Genomic DNA, 15,928 nt, shown 5'->3' with positions numbered 1-15,928 from the left:
GGAAAATTGATATTCCCCAGAGCCCATCGCTGGGGCTGATGGAACCCCTACTCCTGCCTGCCCCAATCTGTGGGATGCCAGAAGTCTGCACTCCTGTGGAAGCTGTAGGAGCTCTGGAACCTACAGTCATCAGGGGCTGCTCCTGCTGGAGCCAGAGTCCAAGCTTTGAACTGCTGCTGCTATTGCAAAAAAATACAAAAAAAAAAAAAAATTAGCTGGGCATGGTGGCACATGCCTGTAATCCCAGCTACTTGAGAGCTAAGGCAGGAGAATCACTTGAACCTGGGAGGTGGAGGTTGCAGTGAGCCGAGATCGCGCCACTACACTCCAGCCTGGGCAACAGAGTGAGACTCTGTCTCAAAAAAAAAATGCACATATAGCCTTTTACCTATTCTTCACCAGACATTCCCTACAGGGCAAGTTCGTCTAACTGTGTTCTCCAAGACAGAACTCTCCTTGAGAATTAACAGTGGATTTATAAACCAAAGCATGCCCACTAGGAAACTCTCAACTTCTGCCCTGCTTGAGCAAAATCCAGGAAGCTGCCCTAGCAGGGACCTGTTATTGTCACTTGCTGGAGGTGACTTCAGATGCAGAAGGGGAAAAAAAGGATCTCCCTTCCTCCTGAGAAACAGCAAAGCGGCCCCTGACAGCCAGGAGCTGGCCTGGCACAGCAGGGCCTTGGTGTTCTGTTAGACATAAACCACTTCACAGAACATCAACATAAAACAGGGCTATTCAGGGCCAATGACGGACCAAGACAAAAACGAGACTACTCCATAATTATGTGTGAACACAGACGAAACATGAGCACTGTTCAAACCATAAAAACGACCTAACATTCCCCCATTCTGGCTAATATTGTAACTGAAATGCGGGTTAGTTGCTTACTGCTTGCAGAGTCCAATTAACAAGAGCGAGGTCTGGTATAAAGGGACTTATTTCCAAAGCCAGCTTAGGGGAAGAAGCACAGGCATCCCACCTTTAAATGCACCACTTTGCTTTGGGAACAGAAAGTGGGCACTTTTAAAAAGCAGGGGAGGAAGCCAGCAAGGTGGCAGTCTGCATGTTAGCTTGGTGCCTTACTTACCAGGCGGTCAAGCTAGTGATAGCTGGCATCTTCATGGGCAGGACTAAGCTGAAAACTACCCAGGTAGGAGAGAGTAGCAGGCATGTTTTTCAACTATTATCTCTCGAGGCAACCCCCTGGTGGGTGAGAGTTTCCTAGTGGGCATGCTTTTGTGTATAAATCCACTGTTAATTCTCAAAGAGAGTTCTGTCTTGGAGAACATAGTTAGACAAACTTGCCCTGTAGGGAATGTCTGGTGAAGAAGAGGTAAAAGGCTATATTTGCATTTCTTTTTTTTTTTTTTTTGAGACAGAGTCTCACTCTGCCGCCCAGGCTGGAGTGCGGTGGCGCGATCTCGGCTCACTGCAACCTCCACCTCCGAGGTTCAAGTGATTCTCCTGCCTCAGCCTCTCAAGTAGCTGGGATTACAGGCGTGTGCCACCATGCCCAGCTAATTTCTTTGCGTGTGTTTTTAGTAGAGATGGGGTTTCACCAAGTTGGCCAGGCTGGCCTTAAACTCCTGACCTCATGTGATCCGCCCACCTTGGCCTCCCAAAGTGCTGGGATTGCAGATGTGAGCCACTATGCCCAGCCTTATATTTGCATTTCTAAAGGGTTAAGTAGGAAGTGGAGAATCAGGGGAACAAGAAGAGAAAATAATAAAATGATTAAAAATAATTAAACTAACTCTTAGAAAAATGGAGGTGCTCAGTTACAATATGACTGACTACTGCTGCTTTATCAGTTACAGTTTTGGCCTTACCTAGTTTTCTCTCCTTCTAGATTAGATTTATTAAGATACCCAAACATAGAATTAACCCCCAATTCTTGGGATCATCTAACATCTCTTCCTTAATTAAACTTTCCCCAAAAACACTGAATACAAGCCCAAGTCCTATCATAGGTCCTTTCTAACACTATCTTACAGAGGTACCCCATAATTCCCACAGTGTGCAAGCTCCCTCACAGCAAGAAGCAAACCCCACCTTTTTCACCAAAGGAGTTCTCAGTGGTCTTTGGATGGAGCATTAACACTTCCAGCTTCCAATCTGCTGCCAGCAAAGTATGTTGGATTCTGACCATCCATTGGGAATGATGATCAAAAAAGCATGAAAGCCCCTCTAAGCATGAAAGTAAAGGAAAATCTTGAGTTCCTTCAAGGGAAATTCCAGGCTCCTAGCTGGCCCTCAGAAATAAATAAGCACCTTGATAAGCAAGAAGGTAATAGTAACTTAAAATAATAGCTAAAGAAGCCAGAATCACATGCTTGGTTCTCGTATAGAAACTAAAGGCAACATCCTAACATGCGTCCCTGAGTTGTTTTTCAGAAACCTGGGTCCCCACCAAATGGATCCATTGGCACTGAGACCCCAGGCAATGGGGAGCTGAGGACTGAGCTCTGATCACTATTCTTTCTCCTAAATTACTTCCTGAGGGGCCTGGATAAAGGTATACTCACAAACAGAGCTAATTCTTTTCTACTAACCTCAAATTTTTCAACAAAGCTTCTCTTCCTTAACAAATTGCAAATCGGAAAATCTTTGAATCTACCTTCAATCTGTAAGACCCTGTTTCAAGATGTTTCACCCTTTAGGGCAAAACCAATGTGTAATTTCCATGTATTGATTTCTTACTTTACATATAACTTCTACTTTTCTGAAATTTACCCCTGCCTTTAAAAATCCCATACCTGCAACCCATCAGGTTGTCCAACAGCCTTTGCTGGCAGCATATTCGGAGATGAAAGTGTCAACACCTCAGCCAAAGACCATCCAGAACACCTGTGGTGGAACAGGTGGGGTTTACTTCTTGCTCTAAGGGAGCTTGCACACTCTGGGAACTATGGGGTACCTCTGTAAGAGAGTGTTAGAAAAGACCTATGATAGGACTTGGGCTTGTGTTAGGTGTTTTAGGGGAGAGTTTAAGGAAGAGGTGTTAGATGCTGCCAGGATTTGGGTGTCAGGACTGAAGCATTAGCTTCCCAATCTTCCTTGCTTTGTGCCCTACAAATAAAAACCTCCCTTTCTCCTACTGCAAACCCAGTGCGGATCTCTGGTCCTACTGCACCAGGTGAGCAGACTTCAAGCTTGATTTGATAACACCACCTGAGTGCTGGAGTAATTTCCACTTCACTAATGCAATTTTCTATAGTATCCAGTAACCTGCTGACCAAATCTGTTTTAGTTCTGCATCATATTGGACTTTGTTAGGCACCACATGAGATGCATTTGGTTAAAGATGCCTTTAGGTCTCCACCTAAATCCTTCACCTGGAAAGAAGAATAAAAAGCTAATTCAGGACCCAGCAGCTGGGGTCAGGTGAAAATGAAACTTGGTTTATAATCAGCTCCACTTGATGTAAATCGGAATTGAGACTGTGCTGTGCTTTTTGAAAACAATGACCCAGCCATCATTATTCTCTGCAACTGACTTGGAAGTTTCCATCTGATGAGTCAAAACCAGTCACTTGTATATTAATGAAAGAAAAAAAAAATGCACCTTAAAGTGCAGCACATTAAATACACAAAGGGCTGCCGGAATGCTGAAAAGTGAAAAAGAGTCCGACTCCTTCCTCAAAGTCACACAGCTAATAAGACATTCACCACCTTGGAGCTTTAGATTTGTGAAGCCATCCCCAGGCTCTGTGCCTAACATTCAAGTAGCTGCCACCACAAGCTTAGCTTTAGGATCTAAATGGCCAGCCTTTCCAAAGATGTGGATAATGGTTAGATGGAGCAGGGACCCCTCTTAAGGGCCTACTGGGCACTATCCCCCAACCAAGCATGGAAATAAAGGAAAATCTTTAGTTCCTTCAAGGGAAATTCCAGGCACCTAGCTCGCCCTGAGAAGTAAAGGAGCAACTTGATAAGCAAGAAGGTAATAGCTTATAACAACAGCCATGGAAGTTAATCATGAGATGTTTGGTTCTCTATAGAAACTAAATGTTGCACGTGAGAGGTGACTATCTGGGCCAGTGGCTCAGGGGTATAAGAATTTACCAAGGCAGTTGTAGATAAAGAAAGGCAGATTCATTAGGAATGTGTAAAAATAATGTTGCAAGAGAGCAATGGGCAGAATCAGCAAGAGAGCAGCTGACTGCAAAGAAACAAAGGCTTCCTGGAGATTTTATAGGATAGTTCTTGGGCTGCAGAGTGCTGTGTACAGTACTGATAACGCCAAGGTAGCAGGAAGGTAACTTGCATTCTTCTATCAACCTAGGTGTTTGATGATATTGTGAGCTATACACATTACCTACACAGGAGGGCCCTATTTGCTGGGTCATAAAGAAAGGCAGACCTATAGCTTATCTCACCCTCTTTTTGTTTATATGTCCTGAACCATGAAGAAAGGCAGACCTGTAGCTTGTCTGCTTTATCTCTTTGTTTTCCCCTGGTCTTGCCAGCCTGACTCCTTTTCCCTAATTAGGACTCCACACAAGATAACATCTTAACATATGTCTCTGACTTGTTCTTCAGAAACTCGGACCCCACCAAATGGATCTGCTGGCACATAGACCTCAGATATGGAGGGACTGACAGGACTGGATTCTTGCTGCTGTGAAAGGAAAATAAAAACTTGGAATCCCATATCTCTGTGCCAAAAGGAAAAAATTAAGCTGAAAGCTGAGTCATGCAAGAAGCTGCCTTTTCTTTTGCTCCTAAGCGGAGAGCTACAGATAAAAGGTTAAATATCTTCACAGATAGCTACTCTACGTTCACCTTATCTTACGTAAAGTGCTGATTTACTGAGCGCCAGACAGACACATAATTGACTGTTCCCCTACCTGCTCCTTTTCTCTTGCAACACGTGGATTCAGTAATGTGACCATACCCTCTCTCTTTCCCCTCCAGTCTGCTTTTCCCCTTTTAAATATTGAAGCCCTCAAAATCACCTTTGGAGAAAGGCACAGACTTGTCTCCTGGGCACATCCTTAACCTTGGCAAAATAAACTTTTGAATTAATTGAGACCTGTCTCGGATACTTTTTGGTTTGCACTGCCGTTCTTTGTTCTAAATTTCTTCCTGAGGGGCCTGGAGGAGGTGATGTCCACAAGCCAGACCTAACATTCTTTTCTGCTGACCCCAAATCTTTAGACAAAGCTTCTCTTCTTTAATCAATTACAAATCAGAAAATCTCTGAATTCACCTATGACCTGTGGGCCCCTGCTTTGAGCTGTCCTGTCTAAAAAGACAGGACAAATGTGTAATCTCCACGTATTTGAAAGTGAAACATGAAAGTTCCCTGATCCCCCTCTCAGGACATATGGCAGAGGTGTGACTCGCCTGTTCCCTTGTCTCCGCTGCTCAAACTCCTGAGGGGAGGGGGAGCATGCAGAGGGACAGATGCAGGAGCCCAAGTGGGTATGCATTACAGTGTGCCCTTTTAGCCCTGCCATCCACAGACAGCTTAAGTGTTAATCAGCTCAATGGACCCTCTGCCTTCTTGCAAGGGCAGAGGGCTGGTGTGACACCTTTCTGTATCCCAAGCTCTTTCCCAGTGTCCTGGAAGAATCAAGTCACACATGGGCTTGAAGCATGAATGTGGGGTTCTACTGAGTGGTGGAGGTGGCTCTCGGAGGGATGGATGCGGAGCTGGGAGGATGGAGTGGGAGGATGATCTTCCTCTAGAGTTTGGCCATCCAGTGGCCAAACTCCTCTCCAACAGCCCCCAGCTGAACTCCTCTCAGTGTTCAGACATTCCTCCTCTTCTCTCTTTCTCTGCTGTGTCGTTCCACCATTCATCTGCGTGTTTCATCTCCTCATCTGCTTGTCTGCTTCTGGAACCTGGGGTTCAGGGTTTATACGGGTACAGAATCGGGGCATGGCAGGCCAAAAGACAACTTTTTGGGAATGAAAACAGAAATGCCTATTCCCACTTAGGGCCATGGGGCTCCAGACTCGAGAGATGGGGCCTTTGCTGGGGAACTGCCCTCTTCTACCCAGTATTTCTCTGTCACCTGTCTGTATCAAAAGCAGTTAGCCAGTTTGCTTTAGCCAGACAGTAAAGAAAGGGTCCCCAGAGAACCTCCGACCTGTCCCACAAGTGTTTACACCAGATATCTTATGCAGACAAGGGAATTTGCACAGGGGGCTTGCCTAAACATGCCTGTAGGGGACTGAGGGCCCACATGCACACTGGGGGAATGGGGGTGGAGCCACCAGGAATTCGTGCCTTATACAAATAGGGAACCCAGTCCCATCAGCTTCTATATAAAAAGCCTTTGTATTCAACTGTGAAGGGCCAACCGGCAACCTGCTTTTCAGGACCCCTCTCTTTGCTGAGAGCTTTCCTTTTGCTTAATAAATACTACTCCACTCACTCTATGGTGTCCACATGCCTAATTTTTCCTGGTTGTGAGACAAGAACCTGGACCTAGCTGAGCTAAAGGAGCAAAAATCCTGCATTATATTGATTTATGACTTTGGCTGTAACCTCTGCCTCTCCAACTTAAAAAACCCTTACCTGTAAGCCATTGGAGAGTTTGGATCTTAAGCATGAGCCTCCCGATTCTCCTTGCTTGGCACCCTGTAGTAAACGCCGTGGTTTGTCTTGCTGCAATCCCAGTGTCAGTGTTGAGCTTTGCTGCACTAGGTGGGTGGACCCAAGTTCAGTGTGGTAACAATGGAAAGGAGTTTAGAGTACAAAAATAATCAAATCTGCGCTTGCTTTATGCTAAAACTGGAGAAATTTAACAATTTCCTTTTAAAAGTATTGTTTTGCTGCCCAGTTGTAAATTGTAATTGTTTTAGTAAAAATATTATATATCATCAAATAGGGTGAAGTCACTTTCATATACTCATCAGCCATCTGTGTTTCCTTTGTGAATGACTTATTTCTCTCTTTGGCTGTCATTTTTCACTTGGAGATTTTTTTTTTTTTTTTGAGTCATTGTAGTTCTTTGTCACTTGGAGTTTTAAAAAGCAAATTATAAGCATTCCTTAAATATAAAGTCACTGGCCATTTCTTTGTGATACAGTATGCAAGGATTTTTCCTGGTTTGCTGTTTGTCATTTTTTATATTTGACATACAGAAGTTTTACAAGTTTTTAGTCTGGTCTATCAATCTGTTCTTATAATTTCTACCTTTGTTGTATGATTAGAAAGCTCTTTCTGAAATAAAGGATGTGTAAATAATTACCTATATTTTCCGTTGTGTGGAGTTTTTTAAACATTCAAATGCACCTGGAATTTGTGTTCATATATGATACAAGACATAAAACTATTTTTTCAAATAGTTACCTAATTATTCCTAATCTATTTATTCACTAGTCCATTGTTTCCCTCTGACATAAACTTTTCTCATCTAATGAATTATTTTGTATACCTGCATCTGATTCTGCACTGCTGTGTTTTGTCAGTCAGTCTACCCCGATCAAACAATTTTCATACTGTAACTTGGAAATGCTACATTATCTTATAGCACACATTATCTTATCCCTCTTTTTTTGTTTTTAGAATGTTTGCAATTATTCTTGTATTAGTCTGTTCTCATGCTGCTAATAAAGATATACCTGAAACTGGGTAATTTAAAAACAAAAGAGATTTAATGGACTCACAGTTCCACATGGCTGGGGAGGCCTCACAATCATGGCGGAAGACAGAGGAAGAGCAAAGTCACATCTTACATGGCAGCAGGCAGAGATAAGAGTGCATGTGCAGGGAACTCCCATTTATAAAACCATCAGATCTCATGAGACTTAATTACTATCATGAGGACAGCACAGGAAAAACCTGCCCCCATGATTCAATTACCTCCAACCAGGTCCCTCCCATGACACTTGGGGATTATTACAATTCAAGCTGAGATTTGGGTGAGGACACAGAGCCAAACCATATCAATTCTTATACATAAATAAATATTTTATATTAACTTTTAATTTTTATTTTAACTTTTTTTAGAGACAGAGTCCCACTCTGTCACCCAGGCTGGAGTGCAGTGGCATGATGAAGGCTCATACAGCCTCAACCTCCCAGGCTCAAGAAATCCTACCACCTCAGCCTCCTGAGTAGCTGGAACTCAGGAAGACTGAGTAGCTGGACAGGCGTGCCACCACACCTGGCTAATTTTTTTTTTTTTTTTTTTTGTAGAGGCAAGATCACAATATATGCCCCAGGCTGTTCTCAAACTCCTAGATTCAAGCAATCCTCCCTCCTTGGCCTCCCAAAGTGCTGGAATTGTAGACATCAGCCACTGCACCCAACTATATTAACTTATACATAGTTTGGTTAAGTACCCCCGCAAAAAATCCCAGTGGGATTTTAATTAGCATTATATTAAATGTATTAACTGACTCTGATAAACTGACTGGTTTACAACATCAAGTTTGTTATCCAGGAACTAAAATGTCTTTCAAGTCATAGTTCATGACCTTAGCAAAGCTTTGTATTCTTCTTATAGACCCTAAAAAGTTTTGGGAATTCCTGTGATATTTTATTTTTCAATAATAAATTAGATCTTTTATTTTACTGTTCAAGTGATTAATGCTTTTTTTAAAAAAGGAAAATAATTAAGTTTCTATATTTATTTTATAAATGGACACATTCTGAAATCTCTTGTTAATTCTAAGTTGCTTGCTTGATTCTCTTGACATAATTTCAGGTCATCAATTTCGTAATTATTTGGGCAAAATATGTATCAGTCATAATATTGAATGTTTAAATATTTTTATTTTTAAAAAAATTTTTTATTTCCATAAGTTATTGGGGAACAGGTGGTGTTTGATTACATGAGTAAGTGCTTTAGTGGTGACTTGTGAGATTTTGATGCACCTCTCACCTGAGCACTGTGCCCAATTTGTAGTCTTTTATTCCTCACCCCCTTCTCACCATTTCCTCCTGAGTTCCTAAAGCCCACTGTGTCATTCTATGCCTTTGTGTCCTCATAGCTTAGCTCCCACTTATAAGTGAGAACATATGACGTTTGGTTTTCTATTCCCGTGTTACCCAGGTTGCTGTGAATGCCATTAATTCATTCCTTTTTATGGCTGAGTAGTGTTCCATCGTATATATTGAATGTTTAAATAGTTTTAAAATGTAAAATAAAATTCTTTTACCTGAGTTACCTCACTTAATCCTCACAAAAATCATATGAGATAAGTTGTCTCATTCTTATTTTACAAACGAAGAAACTTAGGCTACAGAAACCTAAGTCGTCTGTAATCCACACCACCAGCAAATGGCAGAATTGGAACTTCAACACTTGGAATTGGTTAAAAATATCATTAAAAAGTCAGGAAACAACAGGTGCTGGAGAGGATGTGGAGAAATAGGAACACTTTTACACTGTTGGTGGGACTGTAAACTAGTTCAACCCTTGTGGAAGTCAGTGTGGCAATTCCTCAGGGATCTAGAACTAGAAATTCCATTTGACCCAGCCATCCCATTACTGGGTATATACCCAAAGGACTATAAATCATGCTGCTATAAAGACACACGCACACGTATGTTTATTGCGGCATTATTCACAATAGCAAAGACTTGGAACCAACCCAAATGTCCAACAATGATAGACTGGATTAAGAAAATGTGGCACATATACACCATGGAATACTATGCAGCCATAAAAAAATGATGAGTTCATGTCCTTTGTAGGGACATGGATGAAATTGGAAATCATCATTCTCAGTAAACTATCGCAAGAACAAAAAACCACACACCGCATATTCTCACTCATAGGTGGGAATTGAACAATGAGAACACATGGACACAGGAAGGGGATCATCAACTCTGGGGACTGTTGTGGGGTGGGGGGAGCGGGGAGGGATAGCATTGGGAGATATACCTAATGCTAGATGACGAGTTAGTGGGTGCAGTGCACCAGCATGGCACATGTATACATATGTAACTAACCTGCACATTGCGCACATGCACCCTAAAACCTAAAGTATAATAATAATAAATAAATAAAATAAAATAAAATTAGAACCAAAAAAAAAAAAATCAGTGACATACGGGCAGGCCCAGTGGCTCACACCCGTAATCCCAGTACTTTGGGAGGCCAAGGCGTGAGGATGGCTTGAGGCCAGAAGTACAAGACCAGCCTGGGCAATATAGCAAGACTCTCTCTCTACAAAAAATAAAAATAAAAATAAAACACAATTAGCCAGGCTGAGCCGTGTGCATTTATAGTTGTAACTGCTTGGGAGGCTGAGGCAGGCAGATCGTTTGAACCCAAGAGTTCAAGGCTGCAGTAGTTATGATCACAATAGTGCACTCCAGCCTGGGTGACACCGTGAGACTCTGTCTCTAAAAATATAAAAATAAAAAAATAAATTACATGGAATATTATGTATTTGTTTTAAGTGATTCTGTAGCGTACTGTCTAAATCAATGTTCCACTATTGTTTTTCGTTTTATGGCACACACAGAAAATGATAGTATCATCATTGTCATGACACATAGAGTGGACAGCCAGCCTGGGACTCTGATCACTTTTGGACACCTGCATCGCTGGACATATATAATCCACTTAAGGCACTGCTGTTGGGATGTCGCAGTCTAATGATATGTAAAGATGTCTGTTTTACAGTGATACACTACAGTGTACTGTTGTAAGGAATACATGAGTAAATTTGTAACAATGCCTGCAATAGCAAAAGCCCTCAGTTAGTAGCTATTATTGCCCTTTCTCTTCTGCCCTTGGGTCTACACAAGACAAGTCTTTCTTATGCGTCAGGAATGTCCTTTTGATAGAAGACAGCAACTATGTGACCCCTGAAGAGTTCTTCCCCACCTAAACACCCCTGGTTCCTCAATGGCATGACCAAGTCTATCCCACAGAAACCTGGGCCCTCTACTTTAATATCCATGTAAGATGGCTCAAGATTCCATCCCACATTCTGTGTGGAGCCCACCCCACACCCAGCTCAACCCTCAACAGTTGCATGAATTCAACATCTTGGGGGTCCTCCTGCACCTGCTGCACTCTGTGGCATGCTCCTGGCTATTGTTCTCGGATCCCATGGCTGCCTGCCCTCTCACTGACCCACTGTGCCTGTCCATGGCCCCAGATCCTAACTTTTTCTTCCCACAGTCTCACTAACAATTGAGATTGGATTTACTACACTTTTGCTAAAGGTTTTGGGTAACAGCGGAAGAGTGCAACATAGTAAAGTACAGGCAAGACACTATATTTATCATTAGACTTTAATGTCCTAAAAATTTATCAGACAGTCCTCCCAAGGGCATTCTTGAAGCATAAGAGCAAGACCTGTTCTGTGTAGACCCAAAGGCAGAAGAAGAAGGGAGATAATAGCTACTACCTAGGGCTTTCGCTATTCCAGGCATGTATAATAATAAGGGCTTTACTTGTATTTACTCACTTATTCCTTTTGCTTGGTGTGATCAGCTGATTGTTAACTTTTTGATACTATACGTGCTTTCTCTCCATTTTCTGAGACCTTGATCTCTCAATCTCTTCAGCTGTCAGAAACAACTCCCAAATTCTATACCATTTATTTGTGGAGCTGTTTATTCCTCTTTTTTTCTCCTTACCCTTAAAAAGGTCATGCCCTGGACAGGGAGACTCACCTCTCAGCTGATTTTTCTATATAAGGAGCCTTCCCCTTCAAATTGGCCGGGTATAGTGGCTCATGCCTGTAATCCCAGCACGTTGGGAGGCTGAGGTGGGCAGATCACTTGAGGTCAGGAGTTCGAGACTTGGTCAACATGGTGAAACCCTGTCTCTACTAAAAATACAAAAATTTGCCGGGCATGGTGTGGGTGCCTGTAATCCCAGCTACTCGGGAGGCTGAGGCAGGAGAATGGCTTGAACCTGGGAGGCGGAGGTTGCAGTGAGCTGAGATTGCGCCACTGCACTCCAGCCTGGGCAATAGAGCAAGACTCCGTCTCAAAAAAAAAAAAAAAAAAAAAACTGGGCCTTCTCCTTCAAATAAACTGTACCTCTCCTCTGGTATGCAAAGAAGCACACAGTCCACTTTTGTTTTGAGTTGCAATTTTGTTCCTTCTGGCTACATAAGCCTCCTCACTTCCCTTGTCTTCCCCCCTGGGCAGAATCCAATTTGTCTGAGTGCCTCTCCTGTGATGCCCAGAGCTGTACTCCTGACAGATGAGGTGCTGCTGCACTCTCTCTTGTTCCAGCCACTGCACTCCCAGTAGACACAGGTTTGGCACGCAAAAAGCCCCTTCCCATCCCCACTCCCTTTCTTAGTTATCCTCAGACTGATCCAGACTGGAGGAATCAGGAACCCTGTCCAGGTCACGGCTCTCCTGTCCCTGCTATCCACCACTCACTTATCTGAGAAGTTCACAGCAAACTTTTCCTTCAAGGAGGAAATAGGCCCAGCCACTTCACCCCAGGGAAAGCTGCATGGAAGTTGCCTGCTTTCTATGAAATTTCGTTCTAAGCATCAAGCAAATAAGAAAATGTTGGGGTCTTAGAAAGCATTTTTTCTTTGCTGAATATCCACTGATGGAAATACTGTTGACTGGAAGGCAGTGGTCAGAGGTCCTAGGGTGGACCCATGACCTCCTTCTGGACCAGCCTGGGGGATGCTTCTATTAACCTCCTAACCTTGAAGTTGGATCCTACAGATGGCTGTCATAAGAGACAGACTACACCCCCACCGTCCCCAGCTTCCATCCCAGCCAGGTACCAGTCACTCTCAACCTGCTCAGTCTAGACTGCAATCCACAGCCAAACATAATTTTCTTCTGTCAGCAGCATCCCTGAACCATTTGCCTAGACACACAGTAGGGCTGTTGTCTGAAACCTCAGAAATAAAAAGTGAGCCATTTAAAGTTTTATGCTTTGAAGTGGCAAAGTGATGTCACACTTGAAGGTGTTGGCCTCAAGTCCTGACCTTGCAGCTGTCTGCTTCTCCTGGCTGTTCACAGGGTTGTGAGACAGCAGGCCCCCAGAAAATTCCTTGGACAGAGCCTCCTCCCAGCCTGGCTCTGCTCACTGCGCTCTCCAGTGCCTTGGGCCTCTGATGGAAGACAACGAGTAGGACTGACCTCCATACTCTGGTCTTCCCCTCATGACATAAACAGGTATGCTCCGGTGGCCCATCCCATTAGGCTCAACTCGCTGATTTATCTGATAAATGAACGTATGCTCACAGAGGAGCTGAGACGGGTACATTAATAGTGTGTTACATCTCCCAAGAAGGATGTTGATACAGAATTTTCAAACAGAGCAACTGGAGACTTAGACTCACAAGACCAAAGAATCCTAGGGTATGATGGCACACAGGGACTTAAACAATGGTATAAACCAATGCATTAACTTCCCAGATGGGAAAGCTGAGGCTCAGAAAAGGGAAGTGAGTTTTTCAATCCTTTGCAACTACTAAGAAGTAGAGCCATGCTTCCTGATTTCCCAGCCAGTGTTCTTCCAACTGCCTTTGCAATCAACTGAAATCAGAGTGGACTCAATACACAGAGCGGAGGGCCCCCAGCTCCCTCTATGTTGTCCCAGACTCTGAATGTCCCCAGCACTGCAGTCCTCCCAGGAGGAGATGAGCATGCATTCACAGACAATAGGACCCCAAGGAGAAGGAGGTATAACATTAGTTCAAGAAGACGTGTTCTGCTTTAAAAAAAAAAAGTTTAAATTCTAAAATTAATAATGTAATAACATGCTTGCTTTTTTTTTTTTTTTTTTTTTGAGGCAGGGTGGAGTACAGTAGCACAATCACAGTTCACTGCAGCCTCAATCTCCCAGGCTCAAGCAATCCTACTGCCTCAGCGTCCCAAGTAGCTAGGACCACAGGCATGCGCTGCCGTGCTTGGCTATTTTTTTTTTTTTTTCTGTAGAAATGGGAGTCTCACTATGTTGTCCAGGCTGGTCTTGAATTCCTGGGATCAAGCGATCCTCCCATCTCAGTTTCCCAAAATGCCAGGATTATACACATGAGCCACCGTGCCCAGCCATGTGCTTGTTTTTTTTAAAATATGAAAGAGTATAACATAGAAAATGGATCCTCTTCTCCAGAAGTATTAGCTATTAAGCTGGTGTATCCTTTCAAATGCTCATACACATATAAACATATGCATATTTGTATATGTTTATATGTTTGTTCATAACTGTGTATGTGTATATTCTTTTTATTTTAAATGGGCTCATACTACACCTTCTGTTTTTCAGTTTGCTTTCCCTTTTTTCCCGGAATAGATCAAGCACACTTGTCTATGTCTGCACATGTAAATGTCCCTCTTATTTTAATGCCTACATAATATTCCACAGTGTTGCATATCTTACCTTATTTAACTTACTGATGAATATTTGGATTGTTTTCAGTTTGGGGAGGTTATAAATAATGCTGCAGTGAATATCTCTATACAGATCTTGGAGCACTGCTGAGATGTGTGGGATAAACTCCTAAAAAGAAAAATGCAAGTTAAAGGGGATGAATGCTTTCAACTGAATTTTTTAGAGTGAGCTGCTCTGACCCCCTTGCATAGAACTTCCCCATCCCCTGACACTCTCCATCCCTTTGCCCTGCTTTTTTGATCTCCATCACAGCACTGCACTCATGACCATCTGAGAGAGTGCATATGAATTTATGTGTTTGTTGTTCATTTTCTTCTTCTGGAAATTTCATGACAGCAGGGGATTTGACTGTCTTTTCACTACTGGAGCTGTTCACTGCTGCCATCCGGGTCCTAGGACAGTGTCTAGTATGTGGTAGGTGCCAAAAGAACATTCTTAAATTCATTTATTCTTCCATTCATTCACCAAATATATATTGAGCACCTTTTATGTGCCAACATTGTTCTAAACTCTGAGGATACAGCACTAAAGAAAACAGACACAAACCTCACCCTGTCGCTAAATGAATGAAAGGGCTTGTTCTAATGGGGGGACATTTGGGACTGGGGAACGCTTTAAACTCTTCAAAGCACACAGCTTTTCCTCGCCAATCTAACAAAATCCTGTTGAACCACTTCATCCCTGCAGAAAGTGTCACGTGGGCACATATTGATGCTGGGTCCAGAGGCAGTCTCTTCCATGTACTTTGCCACCCCATGACACGTGCTGGGAGCTGGGCAAACAGACCATCAGAATGTCCCATTAAGCTCAGTTCCCCCAACTAATGAGGACAAGCTGGACCGGAAGACTGTTATGTTGCTGACATCTCTGACATTTAATTTATAATAATGATGTTTACTTGGGCTGAAACATCTAAAATTAAACCTCCCACTTAAAACTTAAACAGTAAATTACATTTTCTCAAACTTTCAGTCAATTCATCCATAAAAACTAGCTGTAATGTAGGCAGTAGATGCCACCCAGGAAACCACAAATGGAAAAGGCAATGGATGAGCTCAGAGAAAGGGAGGACAAGCCATTCAGGGGAGGGTCAGGCTGGCTCCTTGGAGCTCGATTTCCTGATGACTCGCACCTGCTGGCACGCTCACCCCAGATCCCGAGACTAGTCTGATCCAAGGGGTGAGGACTGGAGCCCCTTCTCCCACCCTCAAATCTGTCCTTTTGCTGAGGGTTGCAGTGTATTTGCCAAGCCAAGGATGGATGCTTAAAATTGTGAAGCCATGTCAGACAACTGGTTATTGTGGATGTCTGGCTTGAAATTGCAGCACCCCAGGACTGGAGCCCTGCTTTTGATAGTAAGCTGGTTTTCTGAGACTCTGAAAGTCTTCTTTCTGGCTGAGTCACTCCGTTGGGTGAGCTGGTGTGGCTTTCTTTCACGTACAGTCCCTTCCCTCCAATCAGCCCAGCCACCTAACCTACCGGCTGGATCCGCTGTTGCAAGTGACCCTCCTGTGCTGGGCACTCCCACCACCTCCAGGTTTAGAAGTGAGTCTATAGGGCCCCTTCTGGCAGCTGTGATCATACAAGTGAGCTATGTTGTTTTTGGATACACACTGAATAACTCTA

This window comes from Pongo abelii, chromosome 16, assembly GCF_028885655.2.
Source record: "Pongo abelii isolate AG06213 chromosome 16, NHGRI_mPonAbe1-v2.0_pri, whole genome shotgun sequence".
NCBI lineage: Eukaryota > Metazoa > Chordata > Mammalia > Primates > Hominidae > Pongo > Pongo abelii.
This window is presented reverse-complemented; position numbering follows the sequence as displayed.